The sequence below is a fragment of the Lemur catta genome, chromosome 10 (assembly GCF_020740605.2).
Source record: "Lemur catta isolate mLemCat1 chromosome 10, mLemCat1.pri, whole genome shotgun sequence".
Taxonomy (NCBI): Eukaryota; Metazoa; Chordata; class Mammalia; order Primates; family Lemuridae; genus Lemur; species Lemur catta.
In genome coordinates, this window is record NC_059137.1 from 67,452,055 (window position 1) to 67,469,879 (window position 17,825).

Consider the following 17,825-nt stretch of genomic DNA (forward strand, 5'->3'; position numbering starts at 1 on the left):
TCTTCCTACTATAGCAGAGACACTAACGAGCCCCTATATCAAGTGGCTGCTAGAAAAAGGGATTGTATTCCTGGGGTCCCTCTGGAGCTTAAAACTATGATGCCACCAAATTTGCTTTGTTCAAATGTTCAACATCAAGGAAATGCAATAAACAGAATGTATGTAGCAGGCTGATTTATGGATTATTTGACAGAGTACAACAGTAACCTACTGTAAAATTAACTATCTCATCTTTCTCCATCTTAGACTTGAGAGTTATTCACCACCATTCTGGTCCTAGAAGGATAAACAACCCTTTATGTCATTGATGGTCTTATCCCTGAGGACAACTATGTACATCTTTGTTGTCAAATGATCATTATGGAGATTAAAAGTGGAAGAAAATCGACCAGGAGAGGTGGCTCATGCCTGTAATCCTAGCACTTTGGGAGGTAGAGGCGAGAGGAGTGGCTGAGGCCAGAAGCTTGAGACCAGCCTGAGCAAGAGCAAGACACTGACTCTACTACAAATAGAAAAATTAGGTGGGAGTGGTGGTGCACACCTGTAGTCCCAGCTACCTGAGTGGCTGAGGCAGGAGGATTGCTGGAGCACAGGAGTTTGAGGTTGCAGAGAGCTATCATGATGCCACTGTACTCCAGCTTGGGCAACAGAGTGAGACTCTGACTTAAAAAAAAAAAAATGTTAGAAAATGAAGGAGTACTTCAAAGATAAAAGAGGGGAATAATCCCATTTTAGAGAATAGATATGTTTCTAAAAACTGGGAGAAGAATTACAGGCTTATAAGTTTCAGAAGACTGAATTATTTATGGGTTGCTTATGGGAAAGACTGCAGGGCTATCTATATAGAACAAGTACTGAGTGCCTTGGCCTTAGCGACTCAGCAATGTTTCTAATAATGTGGCATCAAAGGAATAGAGCCGCTAGTCCAACCACCAGCCTTTGAGTGGATTGAGAAGTGATTTCTGAAATAACCATAGGCTGAGGACCAGGACCTCCTTATTTTCTTTAGCCTAGGAGGAAAGAGGAGTGAGTTCATCGGTTGTTACATTAGGTCCTCCATATTTGTGGGTTCCACATCCGTGGATTCAGCCAATCACAGATGGAGAATATTCAGAAGAAAAATTCCACAGAGTTACCAAAAGTAAAACTTAAAATTTGCCACATGGTGAGTACTACGTTGAATCCACATGAATGATGTAGGCACATGAATGAATGTGTAGACATTGTATTAGTTATTATAAGTAAGCTAGAGATGATTTAAAGTATACAGGAGGATGTGCATAGGTTATATGCATATACTACGCCATTTTCTATAAGGGACATAAGCATGGTGGGTTTTGTTATCTGCAGAGGGTCTTGAAACTAGTCCCCCACAGATTCCAAGGAATGACTATATTTAACTTTGGTGATTGGGCCTCCAACCAAATTTAATCTGGTTGACATGGAGAAATGTATATGCATGATATACAAATGATAAATATTCACACTTTCCAAATATCATAAGCAAAGAAATTCCATGATTATACCTCTGTGGCAGGGTAGGGAAAAATAATGATCCGAAAAACTAGCATCATAATTCTTTCTAGGGAGTGTTCTAGTTCAGATCTTCCAAGAAGCAGATGGAGTCACATATGCAAGAGATTTATTGGGGAGAGGGTGAGATGTGAAAGACAAACGGGGAGGGCAGAGTAGGCAGGGAGAGCCTGCAGAGTGTGGTGAAGGTCTAACATCTGTGAAAGGAGACCAGAAGGGAGAAACCGTTGGGTGGGCCTCAGACTGCAACACAGTTCTGAGAAAATCTGGCCATGTCGATGGGGAGTCTCTGAGCAGAGACCCCATGAAACTCCTGGAGGGAAGCTCCCTGTCAGGGAAGAATGGCCCACTCTAGTAGGCTCACTATGTGCACTCACCACCTGGGAGCAGCTGTGGGAAGCACAGTCCCAACGTGAATGCCACCGTGGAAAGCTCTGGCTGCTGGAAGCTATCAGTCAACTTTGCTCCCGCGGCAGGTTCTCTTGAGGGGAGGTCAGAGGGGTGCACCTCCATGCCTGCTATGTTTTAGATTATGTTTTTAAAAAAATACCATGAGGCACTGTTTTAGGCTGCAAAATGAGACCCTGAGGAATGAGCCCACCAGGGAAAAGGAAGCAAAAGAAGTGCTAAAATTTTCACCTTGATAGGATCAGAAATTTGGGAGCAAATTCAAGAATAAAGGAGAGGCAGGTTGAACAATATGGCAAGAAATGGCCAAGGGACTTTTACAACAGGGATATCTAATATTCAGCGTTAAATTTTTTGTGTCCTAATATAACCCTCTTTATCACTCCAAACCTTCAAAATCTGACATATGTACAAACACCTCATGGGGGACAGGTGGGAGAGAAAGAAAGAGAGAGAGAGAGAGAGAGAGAGAGAGAGAGAGAGACAGAGAGAAAATAAAGGCTGTGTTCTCTCTGGGTCAACAAGATAACAAAAAACAGGGACATTGTACATGGAAAAGAAAGACAGTTCATAAGTGAATTCAGTCTGTAGAAACAGGAGCTCAGAGCCAGAGGTGGTCATTAGAGAGCGTAATTACCCAGAAATTCATGGAAACCTTGGGGAGGGCATTGGAAATTTCACAATGTGCAATGAAGGCATGGGACCAATTCCGTCTAGTTCTGCTGGGGTCCAGGCAGATTGACTGTAACTTCGAGGCCTTCATGCCTATCCACTGCCAACCCACAGAGGTGTGTGGAGATGTGAAATAGCGAAAAGAATACACAAGAGAAGCCAGGAAGTGACATGGCTTTCCAGGGTTTTCCTCTGTCTTCTGTGCAATTGTTAGTGTAAGCTCAATAATGTCTCTTTTCTTGTTTTCTGTACCTCCTCTATAGCATGCAATGGTTTCCATGGTCTGTCACACAGAATCTCACACTTCAGACTGGGAAGAGAAGAAATTGCATAATTTTTAAAGTACTATACATTATTTTTTATTATTTTTCTCCATTCTCCATTTACTTCATTCTGCAAATTCTTTGTTTTAAATCTAGCTGATTGCAGGGCATTGTGGCTCACACCTGTAATCCTACCACTCTGGGAGGCCGAGGCAGGAGGATCTCTTGAGGTCAGGAGTTCAAGACCAGCCTGAGCAAAAACATGACCCCATCTCTACAAAAAATGGAAATATTAGCCGGGCATGGTGGCAAGTGTCTGTGGTCCTAGCTACTCAGGAGGCTGAGGCAGGAGGATCAATCACTTGAGCCCAAGAGTTTGAGGTTGCAGTGAGCTACGATAATGCCATTGCACTCTAGCCAGGGCGAGCCAGACTTTGTCTCAAAAAAATCTAGCTGACCTATTAGCACTGCTCTTATAAATAGCCACCTGCCTTTGACCTGGAATGCCTTCTCTCTTCACTTATTCCAATTTCAACTAGTGTGTTGAAGCGTTCTCCCACTGATTAATAATTATAGTAATAATAATCTGTATGAATAATTCTAAATTCTTCACATGTATTATCTTATCAAGTTTTTTTTTTTTTTTGAGACAGAGTCTCACTCTGTTGCCCGGGCTAGAGTGCTGTGGCATCAGCCTAACTCACAGCAACCTCAGACTCCTGGGCTCAAGCAATTCTTCTGCCTCAGTCTCCCGAGTAGCTGGGACTACAGGCATGCGCCACCATGCCTGGATAATTTTTAATTTTTTTTGTAAAGATGAGGTCTCACTCTTGCTCAGGCTGCTCTCAAACTCCTGACCTCAAGTGATCCTGCCTCTTCGGCCTCCCAGAGTGCTAGGATTACAAGTGTGAGCCACCGCACCCGACCTCTTATCAAGCTTTTGAACAGACCCAGTAAAGAAGGGAGGTAAGTATTATATTGCAACCACTTACAGATGAAGATATTGAAGTTTAGAGAGGATTATATAAAGCCACACAATTAGTAAGTGGTAGAGCCAGAATCTGAGTCCAGATATTTCTCATTCTAAAAGCCTCCCTCTCTTTCCAATATACTGATTTTCTAAGGTTCCTTCCATGTAGGCCTAAATAGTCCATAATTCAATAGACTCTGGGACTTACAAATATGTTTTAACCAATGGCAGTATCTTTTTAGGGATCCCCCCGAAGTAGACCCCTGTGACAAAGATTTGAATGCAAATAACGGCATGCCTTGAAGATACTGCGGGCTCAGTGTCAGAATACCACAATAAAGTGAGTTAACACAAATTTGTTTGTTTCCCAGTGTGTAGAAAAGTTATGTTTATACTGCAACATACTCTATTAAGTCTGCAATAGCACGTCTAAGAAAGCAATGTACATACCTTAATTAAAAAGATCTTATTAGAAAATGAAAAAAAAAAGACCTTATTGCTGAAAAGTGCTAATGACTATTTAAGCTGAAAGAGCTCAAGAAATTTCACCCCAAAATATGACTCTTTGGAATAAGGAGTATTTTGAATTGCAGGCCTCTTGAGATCAGCAAAGCATTCCAGGGGGCTTTCCCTCTATCTGCATAAACTGCACTGACCAGTCAAAAGATCAAAGGGAGCAATTGGCTTCCCTTCCTTTCCCTGTTATCTCAGTATATTGCAGAATGCAGCTAGACCTGGCCCAAGTCATTTAAAACATAATACCTGTCTCTCAGGTTAATTTACAAGTCAATCTGTTTTCCCCATCCATTCATCCTCCCTAGCCCCTGGCAAACACTTTTACCCCCAAACAGAATTACCTGTACTCCTCATTTCCCTCCCTCCCCTCTAAAAAGACTGTATAAAAATGCCTTAACTTCACTGAGCTATTGGGTTATCACTCTGTGATTCTCCCCACGCGCGTGGTAAATAGACCTTTCTCTTATTAATCTGCCTTATTGTGAGTTGATCTTTCAGCAAAGTTTTTGGGGAAAGGGCAAGTTTCCCGTCACCCCTACAGAGCCTTCAGGGAGTCACAATCTTTTTGCTGGCGGAGGATCTTGTCTGGATGTTGACGGCTGCTTACTGACCAGGGTGGTGGTTGTGGAAAGAGAGGAGCCCTGTGCACTGAAGTGGTGGGGGAGAGAGAACAGGAGGAGGCACCAAAACATCTTACTGGATGCATCAGTGGAACAGCTTACACACAATCATCACACTTGTTTTTCTCTAATAATAATGATTAGAATTGAATATAGCTTCACAATTTAAGAGCCCTTTCACATACACCATCTTGTAGGATTTCTCACATAGCACTTTGATGCAAGCAGCATTATGAAAATGCAAAAGTCAGAGATTAAAATAACTTGGTCATTTGTATTGAACATTCTCTGGGATGTATACATTTTGTCTCCTCCATGAGGATTTCCTATACATTTAAAAGTTCTTCTTTTCTTATATATAACAAGTTGATTATTCTAAGTTCCAGTCTTCCTTATTTTGGGAGTCGGCAGAGATTTTTTGGTGGGGCAGGCATGGAGTAGGGAAATTTAGGAGCTGTGGCTGAGGAAGGACATTTTTAAACCGTAATTTAAAACCTTCTTTTTCAGAACTATACAAGCTACAGTAGCATTTTAGAACTTTGTTAGAAAAAAAAAAGAGAGATACTAGCTGCTGGAATCAAAAAACCTAAACCATGTGCAGATTAAGTTAAACAATAAAATTTGTTCACTTATGCATATTTTATATGACATTACGTAGTGGAAGGAATATTTTCTTCATGAAGTAGTTTTTTTGTTTGTTTGTTTGTTTGTTTTTGAGACAGTCTTGCTCTGTCACCCCGGGTAGAGTGCAGTGGCATCATCATAGCTCACTGCAACCTCGAACTCCCCGGCTCAAGCAATCCTCCTGCCTCAGTTTCCCGAGTAGCTGAGACTCCATGTGCTTGGCACCACGCCTGGGTAATTTTTCTATTTTTATTAGCTATGGGGTCTCACTCTTGCTCAGCTGGATGAAGTAGTTTAAATCAAAGTGCTTTTCCTTCCCTCTTCTCCAAGGTCTGCCGAGATGAACTTATTTCAATGAAGCCATTACTGAGAAGTATTGGGAGAGCTCCAGAAAAATCAGAAGTAGGAGATTTTATATTTATTAGTTTGTGTTGTAGTGGAGCTGAATGAACTGTGGAAAATCACTTTAAAGGGATTATCTTTTATGGTTTGTATTGCTGTTTTAAAAAACCCTCCCATCTAAATCCATTGATTCCTGGTTAATGCAAAGGAGTAATCCTGCAGTCACATTAGAATGAGAAAGCAAATACAGATTTTGATAGGAACTTAGTCAAGGTGTAGAGTTTCTTGTATGTCATATCTTCCTGTCATCATAAAGAGAAATATAATATTATGCTAAGAAATTAAAGTGTTTACATTTTAAAATCTTCCTTAAAAGTGATTAAATCTTACAAACATGCTAGTAGGTTACTACATTTTTTTGGAGACAGAGTCTCACTCTGTTGCCTGCGCTAGAGTGCCGTGGCGTCAGCCTAGCTCACAGCAACCTCAAACTCCTGTGCTCCAGCAATCCTCCTGCCTCAACCTCCCAAGTAGCTGGGACTACAGGCATGCGCCACCATGCCCGGCTAATTTTTTCTATATATTTTTAGTTGCCCATCTAATTTTTTTTCTATTTTTAGTAGAGACGGGGTCTCGCTTTTGCTCAGGCTGTTGTCGAACTCCTGACCTCGAGCGATCCTCCCAAGTGAGCCACCCCACTGGCCAGTTATTACAATTTTAAAGTTAAGCCTCAGGCCAAGAGGGTGCAGTCCACTCCTATAATTCTAGCCCTTTGGGAGGCCACAATGGGAAGATTGCTTGAGGCCAGGAGTTTGAGACTAGCCTGAGCAAGAGTAAGAGCAAGACCCTGGTCTCTACAAAAAATAGAAAAATTAGCCAGTGGTGATAGTGTGTGTCTATAGTCCCAGCTACTTGGGAGGTTGAGGCAGGAGTTCGAGGTTGCAGTGAGCTATGATGACGCTGCCACTGGACTCTAGTCCAGGTGACAGAGAGAGGCCCTGTCTCAAAAAACAAAAACAAAAAGCTTAACGTGAAACCTCTAATGAACTAAATTTGAATAATTAATTCTTATGTAAGTGGAGAAGTATTGAGATTGAAAAATGTATTGAGGATTTTTTTTATTTTTAAAGAAGAGTGAGCAGTAAGGATTTGCCACTAAAGATTAAATCTTTCTGAAGCCACGGGATTTTCCTTTCAGCTGTTCCATTGTTGTTTGTCTTAGCTCGCCTCCAGCTTTTCTAGCTTAAGCATCAAAACTAAGAGCACAAAGGCAGCATGTTTGGGGACAATAGGACACATTTGGAGCCAAAGTGTCATGAGAACAGGCCAGGACTGGTTTCTTTCTGGTGTTGACAAAAGGTGCATTTGCTCTCATTTGCTGTGGTTCATCCAGCTGCGCCAGTTTCCTGGAGAACCATCACTGTAAGTCACTACAGACAGTAACTTTTAGTTTCTTTAGATTCTGCCAGTCAAATATAATACATGTTGGGTCCGGAACCGAGAGGGAGACATGCGAATAATACATATGGTACATGTATGGCCAAAGTAAGAAATGGGCCAACTTTAATCACAGAGTTCCACAGACTGAAGAGTGTTCACTGGTAAATTGGCACATTATCAAAAATAAAAACTCCCTAAAAATTATCTAAAAATTAAGCCAGGTGTGAGTAGTCCCAGCTATTACTTGGGAGGGTGAGGCACGAGTACCACTTGACTTTGAGTCCAGCCTGGGCAACATAACGAGACCGTGTTTCTTAGAAGGAAAGAAAAGAAAAGAAAGAAAAAGAAAAAGAGCAATTCATAGCCTGACACTCTTCATTGCTAGGCACAGATCTACCTACAGAACATACATAATCCCTTACATGTTAATATGCCTTTAGAACACTGTATGTATTCCCATTTAGGATTATTATTTAATCATCACAGTAAGCCTGGATCCAAGGTTAACAGAAAGGATATTAGCACTATCTACCTTTAACTTGTAATGAAACTGTAGCTCAGAGATTGTCTAAGATTTCAAAAGCTAACCTTCCTCTCCCCTTGTACTGTTAATTTTGCTAGTTTCTTCTCTAATATAATAATTTAAAGATACACAAGGAAAATATAAAATCACAGCTTTGCATTAGGAGGCTACGCTACTGACACCTCTTTGGAACATTTTCTTCCTTTATATTAATTCAATTTGCAGGAAGCTGTTAGTTACTAAGGGAAGGGTAAAGAGATAAAAAGGAAAGACACATTCTCTGCCTTTCAGAGTTTCTAGTCTAACAGAGAAGGTACCAGATAGCTTCTAGGAAGACAGATCCAAAGCAGAGGGCCTGTGTTTCTGGGGATCGTCTTCCTTTACAGCACTCTGCATGGCCCTAAAGAACTACCTAGAACCAGGAGGATTAAAAGGGATAAAGTATACAGTATAAGCTCTCAGTGTCTCACTCCAAGTCTTAGCAGTGGGGCTTTGGGCCTGGCACAGTGGCTCATGCCTTTAAATCTAGCACTCACCTGTAATCCTAGCACTCTGGGAGGTCAGGAATTCAAGACCAGCCTGAGCAAGAGTGAGACCCTGTCTCTACTAAAAATAGAAAAATTAGCCGCGAGTGGTGGTGTGCACCTGTAGTCTCAGCTACTCAGGAGGCTGAGGAAGGAGGATGGCTTGAGCCCAAGAGTTTGAGATCATAGTGAGCTGTGATGACACCACTGCACTCTACTCGGGGCAACTGAGTGAGACTCTGTCTCAAAAAAACAAACAAACAAAAAAAACGAAAAAGAATGAGTGGATGACTTCCGGAAAACACTGGGAAGGATCTAAGAGACTGGTGCAGCCACAACATCTATTGTTAGGTTTTCCTTATGTCCTCTTATATTCTTTTATAAGAATATCGCTTGAGAAGGGGTGTTGCTTTTTTGCCTAGGCTGAAGTGCAGTGGTATGATAATAGTTCACCGTAACATCGAGCTCCTGGGCTCAAGTGATCCTCCCGCCTCAGCCTCCTGAGCAGCTGGGCCTACAGGCCTGCACCATCATGCCCAGCTAATTTTTAAAATATTTGTGGTACTGACAGGGTCTCTCCATGTTGCCCAGGCTGGTCTCAAACTCCTGGCCTCTAGTGATCCTCCAGCCTTAGCCTCCCAAAGTGCTGCGATTACAGGCATGAACTGCCACACTCAGCCTTTTAAAATATTCTTTAAATCATTATTTTTTGCTTAATTCTTTTAGGCATACCCTGGCTTCTCCCAAGCACAAAAATGCAGTCCAGGCCAGGCTCGGTGGCTCATGCCTGTAATCCTAGCACTCTGGGAGGCCGAGGTGGGTGGATCGCTCAAGGTCAGGAGTTCGAGACCAGCCTAAGCAAGAGCGAGACCTCGTCTCTACTAAAAATAGAAAGAAATTATCTGGCCAGCTAAAAATACATATAGAAAAAATTAGCCAGGCATGGTGGCGCATGCCTGTAGTCCCAGCTACCCGGGAGGCTGAGGCAGGAGGATCCCTTAAGCCCAGGAGTTTGAGGTTGCTGTGAGCTAGGCTGACACCACAGCATTCACTCTAGCCCGGGCAACAGAGCGAGACTCTGTCTCAAAAAAAAAAAAAAAAAAAAATGCAGTCCAAATGTGACCAAAATAAGGGCTTAAGTAGCACTGAAGAAAGCTGAAGAGAGAAGACTAATTCCTAGTCCTATTCCCACCAACATAGCCTGCTTCGAGCATTTCAAAAAATAGTTCCACACTATTTATTCATATTCAAATGAACTATTAATCCAGAATCTTTTTTTCTTTTTAAACGTTGTGTTCAGGGTATCTCATGGATTGCAAAATGTCCCTTCAGTGGGTGCTTGGGCTGTATTTATACTGACCCTGCCTTTCTCCTGATTATGTATATTTGTTTGGAAGGATTTATTAGACCTAAAGCACAGCACACTGTTTCTTCTTATTGTTTCTTTCTAGTGTTGAACCCATACCTTCATTTTAAAGGTCACTCTAAATTCTATTCCATATTTCCTGATGTTTGCATCTGCTCAACTTTTTGTCTTTGATCCTGAAGGGAACACTTTCAAACCCATCATCTCCATCAATGATGACTCTTTTTTTTTTTTTTTTTTTTTGAGATAGAGTCTCACTCTGTTGCCCGGGCTAGAGTGAGTGCCCTGGAATCAGCCCAACTTACAGCAACCTCACTCAAACTCCTGGGCTCAAGCGATCCTCCTGCCTCAGCCTCCCAAATAGCTGGGACTATAGGTGTGTGCCACCACGCCCGGCTAATATATATATATATTTTTCAGTTGTCTGGCTAATTTCTTTCTATTTTGGTAGAGACAGGGTCTTGCTCTTGTTCAGGCTGGTCTCCTAACTCCTGACCTCAAGCGATCCTCCCACCTCGGCCTCCCAGAGTGCTAGGATTACAGGAGTGAGCCACAGCGCCCGGCCAATGATGACTCTTAAACTGTGCTAAGCTCAAGGCTGGTTGATGCATACTACCACCTCGTATGTTCCTCTACAATTTCTAGATTGGTGATGAGTCATTTAGAAGCCACTGTTTCAACACTGCCAAAATCTGGGAATGCTATGTTAATCTGTTTCTTGAAAATTCATGACTTAAAAAAAAAAAAAAAAGAAGTCAATAGCAGTAACATTCCACCAGAGAAGCAGACTCCTGGGCAGCTAGTAACTGATTCTTAACTCAGAGTAAGGTAGCTTTGGTCTTGGCTGTCTGGCTATAGCTCATAGCATAGCCATTCAGGGCATTAAGCAGAGCTATTTTGCTCTTAATTTAGGCATAATTTAATAAATTCAATTATCTGGTTTCCTAGATCATCTGAGTAGAAACACACAAACAGCAAGTTAAAGTATAAGAAACAAACAGTGAATAGTGACAGTTAATAGGGTAAAAGGGCAACAAAGGAGATTGGAAAACAAACATAAGAACCTAAAAAAAGCAAAGCAGCCTGAGGCTCATTAACGTAAGAGCAGATGTAATGCCATAACCTTCGAGATGAGAGCACTAGGACAGGAGAGAAAAGAAAAAGTATCTGGAGAAATAATTGCAGAAAATGTCACAATTTTATTAAAAAACAACCGCCTACATATCCAGGAAGCTTAATGAACTCCAAGGGTAAATGAAGAGAGACCCACAAACAGACATATTCATAGTATAGATGCTGAAAGTCAAAGACAAGGAGAAATCTTGAAATCAGCGTAAGAAAAATTTAGAAGGGAACCTCACTAAGATTAATATCTAATTTCTCATCGAAAACAATAAAAGCCAGAATGCAGTGGGAAAATACATTCAAAATGTTCAAAGATGGGCAACGAAGAATCTTATATACAGCAAAGCTCTCTTTCAAAAATGAGGGCAAAATAAAGACTCTCTCAGATAAACAAAACAGAGAATTTGTTGCTAGCAGACTCATTTTACAAGAAAAACTAAAGAAAGTTCTTCAGGCTGAAAGCAATTGACCCTACGGTAATATGAATTGCAGGAATAGAGAACATCAATAAAGGTAATTATGTAACTATAAATGCATATTTCTTCATTTCTCCTCTTAACTAATTTACAAACTGATTTCATAAAGTATATATATAGTGTATTGTTCTATAACACATAGAAATGTAATATATGTGCAATATATTTGCCAATAATAGCACATATGAAGCAAGTACAAGCAAAGCTGTAATGGGCTAAAGAAATTACTACAGATAGTAAAGTAATAATTATAACAATGCATTGTTGAGTTTGTAACATTAATGGATGTAATACGTAGGCATTGCCTAGAAAATACGTTAGACCTGGAGCCCATTCTACTAAGTAAAGTATCACAAGAATGGAAAAACATGTACTCACCATCAAATTGGTATTAACTGATCAACACTTAAGTGCACATGTAGCAATAACATTCATCAGGTGTCGGGCAGGTGGGAGGGGGGAGGAAGGGATGGGTATACACACCCGTAACGGGTGCGGTGAGCACCATCTGGGGGATGGACATGCTTGAAGCTCTGACTTGGGTGGAGGGAAGGCAATATACGTAACCTAAACATTTGTACCCCCATATTATGCTGAAATAAAAAAAAATTAAAAAAAAAATGTGAACATGATTGCCAAAAAAAAAAAAAAGAAAATATGTTAGACCTGGTACTCAATAAGGGTAAGTTTCAGATATTATCCAATTGTTAGACTCTCTGTCAAAACAAAACAAAATTAAAAACTCTATGTCACCCAAATACATGAAATTCTCCTCTTTGGCTACTTGTATTTGCTGCTCTAAGCCAGGCTAAAAACACATTGGAGAGTCACTTGTCCTTTACCTATTCTGGAGTCTCATGATTTCAGAAGCCTAGAAGCCAGTTTCTAACAGTAAAAACCAGTAGACAGTGAAGAACAGTTTTTTTTCCTTCTTAAGTCATGTAAAATAACAGCAAAACAAGATACCTAAGAAATAAAACCTCACCCATAATCCTATTCCCTCAACACAATAATTTTTTCCATTTATTTCCTTTTGCTTTTATTCCATAGGCATTCACACTTCATTAAATTTTTTTCACATTTCATTTTAGAGGTGTAATCATTTATACTTTTTTAAAACTACTATATCAAATACTTTTGCAAGTTTAATTATCATTCTTGATAGCACCACATGTATTCAGGGATATATAAAGTATTTTCTTGTGTCTCTCTCCCTCCAGCCCATTCTATTTTCTAGTGATGGACGTAGAAGGCTTGGAGCACAGACTTCTACATTCAAAAGAGCCCCTAGGGCCGGGCACGGTGGCTCACGCCTGTAATCCTAGCACTCTGGGAGGCCGAGGTGGGTGGATCGCTCGAGGTCAGGAGTTCCAGACCAGCCTGAGCAAGAGTGAGACCCCCATCTTTACTAAAAATAGAAAGAAATTATCTGGCCAACTAAATATATATATAGAAACAATTAGCCGGACATGGTGGCACATGCCTGTAGTCCCAGCTACTCGGGAGGCTGAGGCAGGAGGATCGCCTAAGCCCAGGAGTTTGAGGTTGCTGTGAGCTAGGCTGACGCCACGACACTCACTCTAGCCCGGGCAACAGAGCAAGACACTGTCTCAAAATAAAAACAACAACAACAACAACAACAACAAAAAGCCCCTAGAATTCCAAAATCTCTAATTTTGGTGAAGTAATATAGATGGTCCTATGGTCTCTGACTTTACCAAAGTTATTAGGTATTAAATAAAAACACAAGTTTCATCTGAATAAGATTAATAACAGAATGCACATTAGAAGCTTTCATTTATAGTCTGTGGATCCACCATACTCAATAGGTAATTTGGAAAGGAGCAGTACATTAAAAAATTTTGACTCAGATGCTCCTATAGCCATAAACCTGCCACCCTCCCTATTTCAATTCAATAACTGCCTTAAGCAGTTGTTTTGGGGGAAAAAATTTCAAATTAATCAAGTGGTATAGTGGCTGAAAATTACATTTTATCAGCAGATAAAAAAATAATTTAAAGCCAGCATTTCCTATTTTTCTAATGTAAGAATCTCGCACACTATTAAAACTTTTCCCTTGCTGTTGTGAAAATGAGGATTAAAATTAGCCGGGCATGGTGGCACATGCCTGTAGTCCCAGCTACTCGGGAGGCTGAGGCAGGAGGATCGCTGAAGCCCAGGAGTTTGAGGTTGCTGTGAGCTAGGCTGACGCCATGGCACTCACTCTAGCCGGAGCAACACAGCGAGACTCTGTCTCAAAAAAAAAGAAAATGAGGATTAAAAATTAAAATAAGGCTGAGCACAGTGGCTCACACCTTTAATACCAGCACTTTGGGAGGCAAAGGCTAGTTTGAGGCCAGCCTGAGCAAGTGAGCACCAGCCTGAGCAAGAGACCCAGTCTCTACAAAAAAATAGAAACATTGTCCAAGCATGGTGGCACATGCCTGTAGTCCCAGCTATCTGGGAGGCTGAGGCAGGAGGATCATTTGAGTCCAGGGTTTGAGGTTGCAGTGAGCTATGATGATGCCATTGCCCTCTAGCCCAAGAGACAGAGCAGACCCTGTCTCAAAATAAATAAATAAATATTTAATATTAAAACTTAAGAAGTGTTATAATTGCACTATGCAAATTTAATACATAGCCCACAAGAGGAAATAGAGGAAGTAAAATCATTTCAAGTCCATCTGGCTTCATGTGTAAGAACGAGTTTAACAGCTTTCATGTCATTGACGTTTGCAAAGACTCTATTCTTTACTTAAAAACAAAACAAAACTCTAATGTCAAATGGGTCATTTCCAGGATAGAGGTGTTTGTTTCCTTCCTTAGCATTACTCATCCAACTATTCAGTCAGAGGCACAATCCATTTAGAGATGTGGTACACAAATGCCTTCTATGTTCATTCTCCAAGTTATAACTCAAAACCTAATTCCAAATATCATATGCATAAATTGTTACCTTTTTTGGTTACTGGATATTTGGGGTATCCATTATCAGAATATAACATGCTATCATAGTGTTTGAATACATTGCTTATTTTAAACCAAAGCAACAAACTAAAAGTCAATTAGTAATAACTACTTTGATGCTTTTTTCACTGTAATTGCTTTCTCTCTGTATGTTACAATTTGTAGTAAATGGGCTGCTGAAATAAATACTCAAGTGTTTATTCATGTGACCATGTTACCATCCTCACTAGGTTTGTTTGTTTTTTTTTTTTTTGAGACAGAGTCAACCTGGCTGGAGTGCAACGGTGTCATCATAGCTCACTGCAACCTCAAACTCCTGGCCTCAAGCTATCCTCCTGCACTTGCCACCACACCAGCTAATTCTTCTATTTTTTGTAGAGACAAGGTCTCACTCTTAAATTGGTCTTGAACTCCTGAGAGCTCAAGGGATCCTCTGGCCTCCACCTCCCATAGTGCTAGGATTACAGGAATGACCCACCGTACCCTACCACTCACTAGAACACAAGTAAAATGCTTTTAGTGTGCCTAGTAAAATGAATCAGTGTTAACTACTTTAAATATACCAGTTTACTATTCAATGAATAAGCAATAAGGAAGAATCTAGAAATTATTGGAAAAATAAACATTATGCTGTATCACTGGTATATTACAGAAAATAAATTTGGTAAAGAAAAGATAATAGGATATAGTGCCACTGTTGACAATTAATAGACCTTGAGAAAGTCACTTCTCTTCTTTGAGTTTGTTTCTACACCTGTAAAATGAACGGATTAGGCTGTATCATCTCTGAAGTTTTTAAAACTTATGTTTATCTGGTTTTCCTTAATTGATGAAAAATTGCTCTTAAGGTTTTATCATATAGAATATCTAAATAGAAGGAGCATCACCTGCTGTCAGTCTACAATTTCTCAAATTCATGTATCAAGCTTCTATATTTATAGAAAAAAATATAGAAGAAAAAATCTACTGTGAAATTTATTCCCAGGTAGGATACAGAACTGGGAAATTTATGTAAGTTAGAAATCTGTGAAAGTGTAAAGACAATAAACTAGTTTATGAACTTGCAGGATATGGCAGGAGCTATGTACACTGCTGACCATTTTCCGAGGATTCATGTTACCATCCAAGTTGTACCAAGTTAATATGCACAAAAAGCCAAATATCAGAACAAGCTATCTGGGGCTACTCTAGCCAAGCTTAAAAATTGATAGGAGCCATTGCCTGTGAGTATGGCTAAGAGATTTTCATATTACATTAGAAATGTAAGGGATTATTTACTCAATTGGTTCCACTGCCTCATTTCTAGTTGAGGAATCTGAGGTCCAGAGAAATGACCTGCCCAAGGTTGCAGATCTAATTAGTGTCAGCTGAGACAAAAAGCCTAGCTCTGACTGCCAAATCAATTCTTTACAGTATATGGTTTCCAAAAACCCATAAGGCAAATGATGCTCTAAGTAGGAGAAATCTGAACGGAATATAAAATCTTAACATGACCTCATATACAATACAACTAGTTCAACCTCTCATTTAACTCTGGAATTTCTTCTGTGGCACCTATGACATGTCAACTTCTGCTCCACTTCCAGTGGTAAGATATTAATCCTTAGAAGGCAATCCCTTTTCTTGATGGACAAATAACCACAAAGTTCTTTCTTGTATTGAGCTCTCATCTGCTATTTTGCAACTTTCGCCTAGTTCTGCTCTGAGAGCCTGAGAGAATAATTGTGCATTCCTCTCAAATATTTAAAAAAACAGCTATCATTCCTTAGTCACATCCTTCATCTAGTCTTTGGGTTTCAGTTTACGGGCCTTTTTCCAACTTGGTAAAACACCTCAGAATTTGCTCTAATTTGTAAATATCTTTTTTTTTTTTTTTTTTTTTTTTTTTGAGACAGAGTCTCACTTTGTTACCCGGGCTAGAGTGAGTGCCGTGGCATCAGCCTAGCTCACAGCAACCTCAAACTCCTGGGCTTAAGCGATCCTACTGCCTCAGCCTCCCGAGTAGCTGGGACTACAGGCATGAGCCACCATGCCCGGCTAATTTTTTTGTATATATATTTTTAGTTGGCCAGATAATTTCTTTCTATTTTTAGTAGAGACGGGGTCTCACTCTTGCTCAGGCTGGTCTCGAACTCCTGACCTCGAGCGATCCACCCGCCTCGGCCTCCCAGAGCTAGGATTACAGGCGTGAGCCACCGCGCCCGGCCAAATTTGTAAATATCTTTTCATTGTATCCTGCAATGATGCTATTTATTGCAGATGTGGTTTGACCAGCATTCTGTACACTGACCATTATTTCCCCATGATGTATGTTTCAGCACCCTAAGATTAGATCAGTTTCTAACAGTTGGCTTATGTTATTTCTAGCAAGCTATTAATAAGATCTCCAGATTTTTTTCATCTATACTTGACAGTTTCATATTTCTATCAATGGCTTTCAATTGTTTCAAGGATAAAGATCAGGGTCCACGATGCCACCCAGTTTATTTTTTTTGAGACAGTCTCACTCTGTTGCCTGGGCTAGAGTGCCATGGCATCAGTCTAGCTCACAGCAACCTCAAACTCCTGGGCTCAAGTGATCCTCCTGCCTCAGCCTCCCCAGTAGCTGGGACTACAGGCATGTGCCATCACACCCAGCTAACTTTTTTTCCTAATTTTAGTTGTTCGGTAATTGTTTTCTATTTTTTAGCAGAGACAGGGTCTCACTGTCGCTCAGGCTGGTCTTGAACTCCTTAATTCAAGCAATCCTCCCACCTCAGGCTCCCAGGGTGCTTGGATTACAGTGTGAGTTGCCTTGCCAGGCCTGATGCCACCTATTATTGTGCTTCTAATTAGCTTGCACCAGCTGCATTCCTATGCCAACCTTTCCCTTTGACCTCTGATCAGTCTTCATGCATTTCAAACACACCTTCCTTCCTATAGGCTTCCATATACTATTCATTCTTTTCAGCCAGGAATGTTTCCTCTGAATCACCCAGATGTAGCCAGTTTTTAGTCATCCTGCAAAGCTCAGTTCAAATACCACTTTCTGGGGTACTATTCCTTGCCCTGCCCCCATGTTCCCCATCCAAATGTACTTTTTACCTGTTTGCAGGCCGAAGGCCCTTATCAAAATAGTAATATTTGTACAATGAGGTGTCTGTCTCTCTCAGCTACACTGTAAAATCTAAGAGGACATGGTTTATGTCTGTCTTTACACCTAGCATAGGGTTTTGTATGATTCAGACATTCAATAACTACATGTTGAATAAATAAATGAATACTAATTTAGCATAATCAATATATACCTTTCCTTAGGTAATCAAAGAAAACATTTAGTAAGCCCTGGATTGTATGCTGTACAAAGAATAAACTGTATAGGTTACAAGACAATCCTAAAAAGAAAAACCTCTTCAATAGAAATGATGATAAAATTTGGGAAACTTTAAAGTCAGGCATGGTGGCACAAACTTATAC

At 40.4% G+C, this 17,825-nt stretch overlaps 1 long non-coding RNA gene across 1 annotated transcript; it reads left to right on the top strand.

Moving 5' to 3' along the window:
- Nucleotides 1-3,726: 3,726 nt before the first annotated feature.
- On the top strand, nt 3,727-6,012 carry LOC123646454. Its single transcript, XR_006737900.1, has 3 exons — nt 3,727-3,842; nt 4,089-4,186; nt 5,937-6,012. It is a non-coding gene; the product is annotated as an uncharacterized LOC123646454 (long non-coding RNA).
- Nucleotides 6,013-17,825: the final 11,813 nt, after the last annotated feature.